Raw genomic sequence first — 14,532 nt, 5'->3', positions numbered from 1 at the left:
GCCTCTTTCTGCACTGTAGGGTTTCTATGATTCTATGGGATTGGCCTTGGCTATAATGATTCTTATGGTTGTAGAACCTAATCTACTATCTAGACTAGTACAGCAAAAATGGTCACTTGAGAGAATTATCTAATACTACCAATGCTTTCAGGAGGGAGAAGTAAAAAAGAGAAAATATGCACAAGTTCTTTATTAATTTGTGGGGTGGGCAATAAACTGGCTTGCTACGTCATTCCAGAGGGCATTTAGGAATCGTCGACATTGCTGTGGATCTGGAGTCACGTGGCCAGACCATGTTTAAAGAATGTTAGTGAACCAAATAGGTTTTTACAACAATCGACAATGGTTTAAAAGCCAGATTTTTATTGAATTCAGATTTCACCATCTGCCATGGTGGATTTGAGTCCCAGGTCCCTAAAGCATTACCCTGGAACTCTGGGTCACTAGTCCAGTGACAATACCACTATGCCACTACCTCCTCATGTGTTGAGTACATACTTTCTCTAACAATAGTTTGAATTTGTAGCAATCTAATTTCCATTCAAAGACACTAATTACATATTCATGAAAGTCTGAGAATGAAAACCATTTAAAGTTAGAGGCAGTAACAGGCTGTTAATAACAGCCCTTAGTCTAGTAGGATTTATTCCATGAGGCATATACAATGACTATCCTAATTTAGGTAGCATAGTTTTGAACCGGTTATTTTCAGGGTGGCTGCTAGATAATTCTGAAAATAAACACCACTAGAATCCTTACAGTGCAAAAGGAGGCCATTCGGCCCATCATGTCTGCACTGACAATCTCACCCAGGCCCTATCCCCGTAACCCCACATATTTACCCGCTAATCCCTCTAACAATTGCATCCTGGGACACTAAGGGGCAATTTAGCATGGCTAATCAACCTAACCCGCACATCTTTGGACTGCGGGAGGAAACTGGAGCACCCGGAGGAAACCCACACAGACACGGGGAGAACGTGCAAACTCTACACAGACAGTGACCCAAGCCGGGAATCGAACCCAGGTCCCTGGAGCTGTGAGGCAGCACTGTTAGCCACTGTGCCGCCATACATCGAGTATTGAAAAATGTCATTCATGTGTATGATTGAACATTTGCACACAGAAGCAAAATGCACCAGTTTTACTTGTTATTTGATTGTGTATGTCTTTACATGTCTTGAGGTCTGTTTTGGACTGGAGAAAAATTGGCCCACTATTTGTTTTTAAATGAAGAAGACTATGCATTACAGAAAATAGCAAAATCTGTAAGAGTGTCATGTTTATGGCATTGGGCTTGTGTGTGTATGTATACAGAAACTGTTAGTACCTTAATTTCATGGGGGAGGTTGAGAGGTTTGATGGGGAAGATAACTTTAATTGCTTCGTTATTTTGGGGAAGAACAACAAGTTGTTTTTTCTGATATCTCACACAAGTGACAGAATGTTACTTTTCAATATCACTGTTTCATGTTTTGGCCTAAGTAAATCTCATTGCTGCTGAGTATTGTTAATTAAAGTAAACATTTGTTCAGTCCACTGACCTATTCATATCTAATCTGCGTTGAGGCCCTGATTGTGACGTAATGAGGTTGAATTGTATCAAGTGAATGGGAGTTATGTTCAATTGCCAATGATCCTTCGTAAACAGTACCAAGAATTTATGAGTCTATTCTCCCATAGCATCTTTCACCACAGCAACCATACAAGATCTACAGAACACAAGTGCCTTTGCGACATTCGCACAGTTGGCAAGAGTGAATTTATGTTACTTTTGGAACACTAATCTGGACTGAAAATTAAATAACTCACTGGAGGAGGAAGCTCCACGAATATCCCCTATCTCGATGATGGGGGAGCCCGGCACATCAGTACAAAAGATAAGGCTGAAGCATTTGTAACAATCTTCAGCCAGAAGTGCCGAGTGGATGATCCCACTTGGCCTCCTCCTCAGGTCCCCAGTGCCTCACATATCATGCTTCAGCCAGTTCGATTCCACGGGATATCAAGAAATGGCTGAAGGCACAGGATACTGCAATGGCCCTGACAACATTCCAGCAATAGTACTGAAGACTTGTGCTCCAGAACTTGCTACGCCCCTAGCCAAGCTGTTTCACTACTGCTACAAAACTGGCATCTAGCTGACAATGTGGGAAAATCGCCCGGGTATGTCCTGTACAAAAAAAGCAGGACGAATCCAATCTGGCCCCATCAGTCTACTCTTGATCATCAGTAAAGTGATGGAAGGGGTCATCAGTGGTGCTATCAAGTGGCACTTGCTTAGCAATAACTTGTTCACTGTCGCTCAGTTTAAGTTCCACCACGGTTACTCAGCTCCTAACCTCATTACAGCATTGGTTCAAACTTAGAAAAAGAGATAAACTCTAGAGGAGAGCTGAGAGTGACTGCCTTTGATGTCACTATAGTATTTGACCGAGTGTGGTATCAAGGAGCCCTAGCAAAACTCGAGTGAATGGGAATTGGGGGGCGGACTTGCTGCTGGGTCGGAGTCATTCCTGGCGCAAAGGAAGAAGTTGTTGGAGGTCAGTCATCACAGTTCCATGACATAATTGCAGGAGTTCCCCAGGCCAACCACCTTCAGCTGCTTCATCAATGACCTTCCATCATAAGGTCAAAAGTAGGGATGCTTGTTGTTGATTTCACAATGTTCAGCATCGTTCATGACTCTTCGCATTCCATGTCCAAATGTAGCAAGACCTGGACAATATCCAGGCTTGGGGCTGAGAAGTGGCAAGTAACATTCGCACAACGCAAGTTCCAGGCAATGATTGTCTCCAAAAGGAGACTATCTACCCATTGCCTCCTAACATTGAATGACATAACCATCGCTGAATCTCCCAGTATCAACATCCTGGAGTTTACCATGGATCAGAAACTGAACTGGACGAGCCATATAAATACTAGGGCTACAAGATAAGATCAGAGGCCAGGAATCCTGTGGCGTGTAACTCCCCTCCAGTCTGTCCACCATCTATCTACAAGGCACTAGTCAGGAGTATGAAGGAATATGCTCCACTTGCCTGGATGAGTGCAGCTAGAACAAAGAACAATACAGCACAGGAACAGGCCCTTCGGCCCTCCAAGCCCGCGCCGCTCCCTGGTCCAAACTAGACCATTCTTTTGTATCCCTCCATTCCCACTCTGTTCATGTGGCTATCTAGATAAGTCTTAAACGTTCCCAGTGTGTCCGCCACCACCTTGCCGGGCAGTGCATTCCAGGCCCCCACCACCCTCTGTGTAAAATACGTCCTTCTGATATCCGTGTTAAACCTCCCCCCGCCCCCCCCCCCTTCACCTTGAATCTATGACCCCTCGCCCCCCCCCTTCACCTTGAATCTATGACCCCTCGTGAATGTCACCACCGACCTGGGAAAAAGCTTCCCACTGTTCACCCTATCTATGCCTTTCATAATTTTATACACCTCTATTAGGTCACCCCTCATCCTCCGTCTTTCCAGTGAGAACCACCCCAGTTTACCCAATCTCTCCTCATAACTAAGCCCTTCCATACCAGGCAACATCCTGGTAAACCTCCTCTGCAATCTCTCTAAAGCCTCCACGTCCTTCTGGTAGTGTGGCGACCAGGACTGGGTGCAGTATTCCAAATGCGGTCGAACCAACGTTCTATACAACTGCAACATCAGACCCCAACTTTTATACTCTATGCCCCGTCCTATAAAGGCAAGCATGCCATATGCCTTCTTCTCCACCTGTGACGTCACCTTCAAGGATCTGTGGACTTGCACACCCAGGTCCCTCTGCGTATCTACACCCTTTATGGTTCTGCCATTTATGGTATAGCTGCCCCCTACGTTAGTTCTACCAAAATGCATCACTTCGCATTTATCTGGATTGAACTCCATCTGCCATTTCTTTGCCCAAATTTCCAGCCTATCTGTGGAATTCATTGCCACAGAGGGCTGTGGAGGCCGAGACGTTGAGCGTCTTCAAGACAGAAATTGATAAATTCTTGATTTCTCGAGGAATTAAGGGCTATGGGGAGAGAGCGGGTAAATGGAGTTGAAATCAACCATGATTGAATGGTGGAGTGGACTCGATGGGCCGAATGGCCTTACTTCCGCTCCTATGTCTTATGGTCTTATGGTCTATCTATATCCTTCTGTAGCCTCTGACAATGTTCCTCACTATCTGCAAGTCCAGCCATTTTCGTGTCATCCGCAAACTTACTGATCACCCCAGTTACACCTTCCAGATCGTTCCAGCAACACTCAAGAAACTTGACACCATCTAGGACAAAGCAGCCCACTTGATTGGCACTCTATCTACATTCACTCCCTCCACCACCAAAGAATAAAGAAAATTACAGTCAGGAACAGGCCCTTCGGCTCTCCAAGCCTGCACCGACCATGCTGCCTGACTGAACTAAAGCCCCCTACCCTTCCCAGGACCATATCCCTCTTTTCCCATTTTATTCATGTATTTGTCAAGACGCCCCTTAAAAGTCACTATCGTATTTGCTTCCACTACCTCCCCCGGCAGAGAGTTCCAGGCACCCACCACCCGCTATGTAAAAAAACTTGCGTCGTACATCTCCTTCAAACCTTGCCCCTCGCACATTAAATCTATACCCCCTAGTAATTGATTCTTCCACCCTGGGAAAAAGTTCTGACTATTCACTCTGTCCATGCCCCTCATAATCTTGTAGACTTCGATCAGGTTGCCCCTTAACCTCTGTCGTAAGAACAAACCAAGTTTCTCCAACCTCTCCTCATAGCTAATGCCCTCCATACCAGGCAACAACATCTTAAATCTTTTCTGTACCCTCATCGAGGCCTCCACATCCTTTTGGTAGTGTGGCGACAAGAATTGAACACTATATTCCAAGTGCAGCCTAACTAAAGTACTATAAAGCTGCAAAATGACTTGCCAATTTTTAAACTCAATGCCCTGACCGATGAAGGCAAGCATGCCGTATACCGCCTTGACTACTTTCTCCACCTGCCTTATCAGTTTCAGTGACCTGTGAACCTGTACACCCAGATCCCTTTGCCTATCAATACTCTTAAGGGTTCTGCCATTTACTGTATATTTCCTATCTGTATTAGACCTTCCAAAATGCATTACCTCACATTTGTCCGAATTAAACTCCAGCTGCCATCTCTCCGCCCAAGTCTCCAGCTGATCTATATCCTGCTGTATCCTTTGCTGGTCCTCATCGCTATCTGCAAATCCACCAACCTTTGTGCCATCCGCACCTCCAAATTATATATATATATAACAGCAAAGATCCCAGCAGTGATCCCTGAGGAATGCCATTTGTCACAGCCCTCCATTCAGAAACGCACTCTTCCACTGCTACCCTTTGTCTTCTATGATCGAGCCAGTTCTGAATCCACCTTGCCAGCTCACCTCTGATCCCATGCGACTTCACCTTCTGCACCAGCCTGCCATGAGGATCTTGTCAAAGGCCTTACTGAAGTCCATGTAGACAACATCCACTGCCCTACCCTCATCAATCATCTTCGTCACTTCCTTGAAAAACTCGATCAAGTTAGTGAGACACAACCTCCCATTCGCAAAACCATGTTGCCTCTCGCTAATACGTCCACTTATTTCCAAGTGGGAGTAAGTCCTGTCTCGAAGAATTCTCTCCAATAATTTTCCTACCACTGACATAAGGCTCACCGGCCTGTAATTACCTGGATTATTCTTGCTACCTTTCTTAAACAAAGGAACAACATTGGCTATTCTCCAATCCTCTGGGACCTGTGAGGATGCAAAGATTTCTCTCATAGCCCCAGCAATTTCCTATCTTGCCTCTCTCAGTATTCTGGGGTATATCCCATCTGGCCCTGAGAACTTGTCTACCTTAATGTTTCTCAAGAACCCCAATATCTCTTCCTTTTTGATCTCAACATGACTCAAACTATCTACACACCCTTTCCCAGACTCATCATCCACCAAGTCCTTCTCTTTGGTGAATACTGACACAAAGTACTCATTTAATACCTCACCCACTTCCTCTGGCTCCATGCATAGATTCCCTCCTCTGTCCTTGAGTGGGCCAACCCTCTCCCTGGCTACCCTCTTGCTCTTTATATATGTATAAAACGCCTTGGGATTTTCCTTAATCCTGCTGGCCGATGATTTTTCGTGACCCCTTTTAGCCCTCCTTACTCCTTGCTTAAGTTTCTTTCTACTTTCCTTGTATTCCACACTTGCTTTGTGTGTTCCCAGCCCCCTAGTCTTGACAAATGCTTCCTTTTTCTCTTTGATTAGGCTCACAAAATCTCCCGTTATCCAAGGTTCCCAAAACTTGCCATACTTACCCTTCATTCTTTTAGGAATGTGCCTGTCCTAAATCCCTATCAACTTACACTTGAAAGCCTCCCAAATGCCAGATGTTGATTTGCCCTCAAACATCTGCCCCCAATCTACATTCTTCAGTTCCTGCCTAATATTGTTGTAATTAACCTTGCCCCAATTTAGCATCTTAACTTGAGGTCTACACTTGTCTTTATCCATTAGTACCTTAAAGCTTACCAAATTGTGGTCGCTGTTCCTGAACTGCTCCCATACTGAAACGTCGACCACCTGGCCAGGTTCATTCCCCAATGCCAGGTCCAGTATGGCCCCCTCCCCCGTTGGACTATCTACATACTGTTTCAAGAAGCTCCTTACAAACTCTGCCCCATTCATGCCCCAAGCACTGAGCCCCAGTTAATATAGGGGAAGTTAAAATCTCCCACCACAACAACCCTGTTACTTTTACATCTTGCCAAAATCTGCCAACATATCTGTTCCTCTATCTCCCGCTGGCAGTTGGGCGGCCAATAGTAAACCCCCAACATTGTGACTACGTCATTCCTATTCCTGAGCTCTACCCATATTGCCTCGCTGTATGAGCCCTCCAAAGTGTCCTCCCGCAGTACAGCTGTGATATTCTTCTTAACCAGCAGTGCAACTCCCCCACCCCTTTTACATCCCCCTCTATCCCGCCTGAAACATCTGAATCCTGGAATGTTAAGCTGCCAATCCTGTCTTTCCCTTAACCAAGTCTCTGTAATAGCAACAACATCATAGTTCCAAGTATTAATCCAAGCTCTAAGTTCATCTGCCTTACCTGTTACACTTCTCGCATTGAAACAAATGCACTTCAATCCAGCAGACTCTCTTTGATTAGCAACCACACCTTGCCTGCTTTTCCTCTGAATCTTACTGGCCCTACTGTCTGGTTCCCCTTCAGTTAAATCACCTTTGCTTTGGTTCCCACCCCCCTGCCAAACTAGTTTAAATCCTCCCATGTGACACTAGCAAACCTCCTGGCCAGAATATTTATGCCCCTCCAGTTTAGATGCAACCCGTCCTTCTTGTACAGGTCCCACCTGCCCTGGAAGAGATTCCAATTGTCCAGATATCTGAAACCCTCCCACCCTCCTACACCAGCTGTTTAGCCTCACTGTCACGTGGCACAGGGAGTAATCCTGAGATTACAACCCTAGAGGTCCTGCTTTTTAACTTTCTACCTAACTCCCTAAACTGCTGCTGCAGGACCTCATCACTCTTCCTACCTATGTCGTTAGTACCAATATGTGCCACGACCTCTGGCTGCTCACCCTCTCCCTTCAGAATGCTTTCTGCCCATTCAGAGATATCCTGGACCCTGCACCAGGTTGGGAGCATACTATCCTGGAGTCTCTTTCATGTCCACAGAAACGCCTATCTGCACCCCTAACTATAGAGTCCCCTATAGATATTGCTCCAGTGCTCTTTGTCTCTCCCTGTTTAACAACAGAGCTCGCTGTGGTGCCACTGTTATCCCTTGATAGTCATGATGTGGAGCTTGGCTTGTGTGGCTTTTGCTACCAAATAAACCTGTTGGACTTTAACCTGGTGTTGTTAAACTTCTTACTGTGTTATCCCTTGATAGGCCATCTCCCCTAACAGTATTTAAACGGTATATTTGCTAGAGAGGGGGACGACCACAGGGGATTCCTGCACTGACTGTCTGTCCTTTAGAGCGGTCACCCATTTATCTGCCTGCACCTTGGGTGTGACCAATGCACAGCAGCAGCAGTGTGTACCATCTACAAGATGCACTGCAGGAACTCTCCAAGACCCCATACAGTACCTTCCAAAGCCACAGCTGCTACCATCGAGAAGAGCAAGGACAGCAGATACATGGGAACACCACCACCTGGAAGTTTCCCTCCCAAGTCATTCACCATCCTAACTTGGAAATATTTCGCCGTTCCTTCATTGTTGCTGGGACAAAATCCTGTATCTCCCTCCTTAATAGCACCGTGGGTGTACCTACAGCACATGGACTGCACCAGTTAAAGAAGACAACTCACCACAACCTTCTGAGGAGCAATAGTGGATGGGCACTAAATGCTGGCCTAGCCATGTAATGATGAAAAAATATGTTTTTCATTTAAAATCAGCATATTGTTGACTTATGTAGGCAAAACAAATCAGAAATTCTCATTTAAACCTTTATAATGCTCTGGCGAGATCGCACCCTGTGTACTATCCCCATTTATATTTTCCACAACACAAGGGAGACATCCAAGCATTGAAACTATGGTGGAGAAACTACTAGGCTGTTTCATCGCAAAAGAGGTCTGGATTACCAGGAAAAGCTAGAGGAAGTTGGACTTTTCAATGTTGAAAAGGAGTTGTCTAACTTTCTGGCAGTATACAAGACATTAAGTAGTACAGAAAAGGGAAATCCAGAAAATTACCAAGTTGTTAGCTTAGAACTTGTAAAAGGCAATTTAGGAAAGATGCCAGGAAGTTGTGCTTTTGCAGAAGCTGTGCTCAGCAAATGGAATGGATTCCTGAATAGAACAGCAGAGGTGAAAACTCTGGAATTATATAAGACCCAATTTAATACCATTGTAGGGGATATTTAGATTGCACTGGGTGGATGAACTTGTTTTTGGAGATTTTAAAATAATTGGAATAATGTGAAGCCACCTGACTGCTATTATTCAGATTTGACTGGGCTTGTCTTTTGTTTTTGTCTACCAATGGAAATATTGAATCTCCCTTACCAATTGATTTTTAAAAAAAACTGAAAACAAATGCAGCAAGTTAGCTCACTCCGTGTCTCACTGAACTGGATCAAACCTGAACACACGAGGCACAATCTCTCTGCCAGCTATCAGGAGCCAAAGCAAAATTTATTTTGCTGACCTTTCGAGCAAAACGATCTACAATTCAACACAGATTGGCACTCATATTGGGTACAGGATATCTAGTGTAATTGCATACTGGGCTGCTTTTTTACAATTGTTACAAAGTGGTGATTTTCATCTTGTATCTAATCCATTTGAACGTAGAATCTAATAAGATTCTTTTTTTCTCCCCACCATGTATTTGCAATGACCCCACTAAATTAGTATTTGGTACTTCCCACACATTTGACCTATTGCTATCAAATTTGCATATATTTGAATACACACTTGATAAGAATACATCCCTATTAATATTCTACAAATATAAAGAATTTTAAAAATGGGAATGTGTGCAAATGTTGCAGTTTAGTATTTTTTAATGCTGCTATCCAGAGGTTCTGAGCCTATGATTCACACATTTGCAAATTCTCAAAAGGATTAAAGTATCAAAGGTTATCTGGTGGAGCTGGTGTAATAAGAAAGCCAGACCGGGTAAGTGAAAGTTTTCTGGTTGATGATCAGTAGTATGTATGATGTGTTGTATTTAGATTTGATAGATGTGTTCAAAATCCTGAAGGGTTTTGATAGAGTTAATAAGGAAAACCCATTTCGAGTGGTAGAAAGGCCAGTAACCAAAGGATACAGAGTTAATGTAATTGCTAAAAATAACCAGAGGTGGGATGAGAAATATTTTTATGCAGTGAGTTGTTTTGATCTGGAATGCACTGCCTGAAAGCATAGTGAAAGCAGATTCAGTAATAATTTTCTAAAGGGAATTGGATAAATTGTTGAAGAGGAAAAAATCTAGAGGACAATGGGGAAAGAACAGGGGAGTGGGACTAATTAGAGTCATAGAGGTTTACAGCATGGAAACAGGCCCTTCCGCCCAACTTGTCCATGCCGCCCAGATTTTACCATAAAGCTAATCCCAGTTGCCCGTGTTTGGCCCATATCCCTCAATACCAATTTTATCCATGGAACTGTCTAAATGCTTTTTAAAAGACAAAATTGTGCCCTCCTCTACCACTACCTCTGGCAGCTTGCTCCTGACACTCACCACCTGCTGTGTGGAAAAAATTGCCCCTCTGGACCCTTTTGTATCTCTCCCCTCTCACCTTAAACCTATGCCCTCTAGTTTTAGTCTCTCCTACCTTTGGGAAAAGATATTGACTATCTCACTGATCTATGCCCCTCATTATTTTATCGACCTCTATAAGATCACCCGTCAGCCTCCTACGCTCCAGAGAAAAAAGTCCCAGTTTATCCAGCCTCTCCTTATAACTCAAACCATCAAGTCCCGGTAGCATCCTAGTAAATTTTTTCTGCACTCTTTCTAGTTTAATATTCTTTCTGTAATAAGATGACCAGAACTGTACACAGTATTCTAAGAGTGGCCTTACCAATGTCTTGTACAACTTCAACAAAACATCCCAACTCCTGTATTCAATGTTCTGAACAATGAAACCAAGCAAGCCAAATGCCTTCTTCACTACTCTGTCCACCTGTGACTCCACTTTCAAGGAGCTATGATCCTGTACCCCTAGATCTATAGTGTTCTATAACACTCCCCAACGCCCTACCATTAACTGAGTAATACTCAGCTAATAGCTGTAAGTATTCGCATTCCAACCATTATTCATGTAAATTGAGTCTGTGTCTTTATATGCCCTGTTTGTGAACAGAATTCCCACTCACCTGAAATCAAAGAGAAATCAGAGCACCTTGGAGCTCCGAAAGCTTGTGTGGCTTTTGCTACCAAATAAACCTGTTGGACTTTAACCTGGTGTTGTTAAACTTCTTATTGAAGGAATGAATACAGTCAGGATTCCCACTCCAGATAGCGATCCAACGTCCCTCACTAGAAAATGCATCTGTGTGGATAAAGACAAGAATGAACAGAAAAAGGACTATCGAATCTTCCAACTCAGGAGGCCATTCGGCCCATTGTGCTTAGCCGGTTCTTTAAAAGAATAATCCAATTAGCCCTACTCTCCTGATCTTTCCCTATTGTCCTGAAATTATTTCCTTTTCAAAGATATGTGATAAAGTAGCCTTTTAATGCTCACTGTCTGGGCTGAAGTATGAATTGTGACTGCCTGAGCTAATATCCAAGGGCGCTTGGCACTCATGAAACCATATCCTAGCATGAGAGAGAAGGGAGAAAAAAGGGAAAGAAATTTCCAGGAATAAAAATGCAATGCATAGGAAAAACGTAACTTGTGTTGAAATCACACTGCCAAACACTGCAAAATTATTGAGAGCTTTTGTGTTTTGACTTCATAAGATACTTTAATATTTTGTTTTGTTAAGGTTATATGTTGGTTTAAGGTGATTCCTATGCTTTTGTGAAAGAGTGGCTTGCACAAAGTTTAATCTGTTATTTCAATATATTATGATATTAGCATTAAATGTTTAATCTTGCATAATTTGGCTGACTCTTTTATTACTTGTTTAGAGGTAACGTCACATTTGTTACACTAAAATTAATTCTGTATTGTAGAGTGACAATATATGTTAAGTTGTAATGTGCAATAAAGCTACTGTTTGTAGACTATTTGCGCGAATCATTTCAAGAGAAATTTGTGCACCCTTTTTAAAAATGACCGCCCTTTCTGCTGTACTATTTTTGTATTTTGGGGGACCTTTGATTTCAATGCCTCAGTTTGAGCTACTTCAGACTATTGGTGAATATTCTCTAACAATTTTATAAATAATTATTTAAACAAAATTTTAAAATTGATTCAGATTCTGAGGTTGTTAAATTCTTTATATTCATAAAGTGATGTTACCCAAGCAAGGTCTTCTAATAAAGGAGTGGCCCCCATCGATCCCTTCCTGCCTGTGCAAGTCCTGCTCACCTGAGTTTCCTTCCATCCAATCCTAGGCGTCCTGTGAGAGCTGGTCAACAGCAATTGGACTGCGAATCGCAAAGTATTGAAGGAGCACTTCCAAAGTCATTAAGAAGCATTCAGACCGTGACGCAGGACAGTTATGGATCTTCTGTTATTCTCAAAATACCAGTGACTCGATCAGTCCAGAAGGGTGAGGAATCAGTAAGCAAGAATGAGGAATCTACTACATCAAATTTAGGGCCAGCATCTCAGCACCGTGGACAGCACTTAATACTAGCCAGAGAGGCTCCCTGGGCCAAACCACATTATGAATTCAATTTGGAACATGTAAAATTCAGGGGAAATGATACATCTACAGATACCAAGGAATTTCCTTTCCATCAGGTTACATTTCAGAGAGGATCAGTTCAAACAAAACATGGAAAGAGAGACCAAGGCCATTCCTCTTCAGTAGATTTGAAGATACCACAGGTTCGGGGAATGGCTCTCTCTTGTGAAACCAATGTCACAAATCATTATAATTGTAGTTCATTGCTCATGAATTCACAGATTGAAAGTGCACTCCACAGGAAACTCAGAGTGATCCTTCCAAAGCAGAATTTGTGGCACAGGAAAGGGGTGGTGAGCTTGGTTGATGGAGGACATGATTCCTGGGGCTCAGATGCAGACCAGCCTACTTCTAGTAAGCAGCAGACCACATCTGAACAAGAAGGTGACTTGAAACAACCCAGAAAAAAGCGAGGACGCTACCGACAGTACAACAGTGAGATCCTTGAAGAAGCTATCACTGTGGTGATGAATGGGAAGATGAGTGTTTCAAAAGCCCAGAGTACCTACGGAATCCCTCACAGCACCCTGGAGTACAAAGTGAAAGAGAGGCTGGGTACTTTGAAAAACCCGCCAAAGAAAAAGCTGAAACTCCTCAGCCCAGAGCCCCAGGAGTTGGATGACGAGCTAGAGCATAGTCCTAGCAATTTGAAAGTTGAGTAGGACTTTGTGTATCTGGGTGAGCACTAGTATAGCACAATGACAATTTGAAAAGACATGGTGGTGGGGCATGAAGGTAGGTTGAGAACAAAAGGGTGTGCTCCTTTGCTACTGAAAATTCCAATTATCTATTTAAAACTACCAACATTACAGAAGTACCAAAATGCTGAGAATTTGGGAAACTGAGATTAAAAAAACACAGAAAATGCTGGAAACACAAAATTCTAATTGACCAGACATTAATTCTCTTTCTCTCCACAGAGGATGCCTGAGCTACTGAGTGTTTCAAGCATTTTGTCTTCCTATTTACAGTAGTACTACTGGTCCAGTGAATAAGTCTGAAAGAAACCTCTTTTTAAACTGTGAATCTTTGTGCAGTTTTTTTCTAATGCAGTAGCAAAGGAGTTTGTACTGAACAAGGGAAAGACTTCTGAACCATTATAAGCTAACAGTATCAAGGTAATAGCACTTACAGCAGAATTAGCAGTCAACATTTAACACAGCTTTCTAGAGAATATAATTGATAAATTTAATGTCAAAAACCTATACTTCAGTCCAGGCATTGTTTCCTGGTGCTCTCCACCAATTAAAAAAATGAAACGAGCATTAAACTGGGAGGTGATTTATTCATATAGATATTCATATTCCTCGCACAGACACATTAACAATAATTGCCCCAAACTGTTTTTGCTCCTTTAAATTTTACTTTGGAATTTGGCCCATCAAGCCACATAATCATTGTAAGTTTTGAAAAAAAAATCCATTGAAAATTGAGAATTTACTTTAGGCTCGATTTACGATCTTTAAAGTAGAATATAAACAGATTGCCTTTATTGCACAAAGGTCTGTCTTATCGAGTCTTGTTGGACTTGAACTAGCAGCAAGATTTTATAAACTGGTGTGGGGAGAATATTTTTCACATACGTGTGCTGGTAATATAGGCCTCTTACAAAGCTTTGGTTCTGCCCACCAAAGATTCTTTTAAACCCCTTTGGAATGAAATGCCGGTAATGTATCTCATTGCTTGCCTTTTGATCTCTTACTGTTAGCTGGTGCCGAAACTTAATAGGAGGAGCTGGAGGGGAGCAAAAAATGTATCGGTAATTAATACTTATTGGAGCTAATTATGTACATTTTTTATCATAGTCATTGATGCTTATTATTGGAGACAATTATGCACATTTTTCGGTAATTCAGCTACCAATTCCTATCTTTAATTTTCTCCGATGTAATTAAAATTAAACAGGCACATGCTGAGGCCTTCTAACGCTGAAATAGAAGATTGGCAATAGTAAGAACCAGTCCAGGAAGAGATACTCTGCCCTGAGCCAATCAGGGAAGATGCGGGTGGAACTACTCAAGTCCCTTTCACTCTGGCTTGTGGACTCCTGGGATGTAACTGCAGTTGTATATTTTTTTTGAAAAAAAAAATATGCCTAATGACAAATTTCTATTAATGGAGTTCAGAGACAGTGGAGTGATTGGGAACTGGAAATCATCTATATGACATGTAAGTTGCTTGGAGAGACATG

The 14,532-nt window shown here is 42.6% G+C and overlaps 1 protein-coding gene across 15 annotated transcripts in view; it reads left to right on the top strand.

Annotated features, from left to right (window-relative positions):
* Nucleotides 1-14,532, top strand: part of LOC144500329 (uncharacterized) — a 157,547-nt gene that overhangs the window by 82,472 nt on the left and 60,543 nt on the right. For 2 of the 15 annotated variants that reach the window (XR_013498967.1, XR_013498966.1), the window contains one exon: nt 12,046-14,510. The exons of 10 other annotated variants lie outside the window; for them this stretch is intronic. The gene's annotated coding sequence lies outside the window, so the exon portion shown is untranslated. Of the gene's footprint in view, nt 1-12,045; nt 14,511-14,532 lie in introns of those variants that run through there. 3 more of the 15 variants (XM_078223068.1, XM_078223065.1, XM_078223067.1) reach the window with 2 other exon arrangements.

This window comes from Mustelus asterias, chromosome 11 (assembly GCF_964213995.1).
Source record: "Mustelus asterias chromosome 11, sMusAst1.hap1.1, whole genome shotgun sequence".
Lineage (NCBI taxonomy): Eukaryota > Metazoa > Chordata > Chondrichthyes > Carcharhiniformes > Triakidae > Mustelus > Mustelus asterias.
Note: the sequence above shows the minus strand (reverse complement) of the source record. Positions and strands in the feature narration are given on the sequence as shown.